The following is a 269-nucleotide window of genomic DNA, read 5'->3' as shown; positions in this document are numbered from 1 at the left end:
CCCTCCCACTTCAGGTAGGCCCCAGTGTCTGTTGTTCTCATCTTTGTACCCATGCCAGCACCATCTTTTGAAAAGTATTTTTTCCAATAATGAATCTGGGCACACTTGCCAAAAGTCATTTTACCATTTATGTATGTGCACCTCCCCTCACCTCCTCCCCTCTCCTCCCATCTCCCCTCCCCTCCCTCTCCCATCTCCCCTCCCCATGTCCCTTTCCCTCTCCCCTCCCCTCCCATCTCCCTCCCCCTCCTCCCTCCCCTCCCCTCCCC

The sequence above is a fragment of the Piliocolobus tephrosceles genome, chromosome 21 (genome assembly GCF_002776525.5).
Source record: "Piliocolobus tephrosceles isolate RC106 chromosome 21, ASM277652v3, whole genome shotgun sequence".
Lineage (NCBI taxonomy): Eukaryota > Metazoa > Chordata > Mammalia > Primates > Cercopithecidae > Piliocolobus > Piliocolobus tephrosceles.
This window is presented reverse-complemented; position numbering follows the sequence as displayed.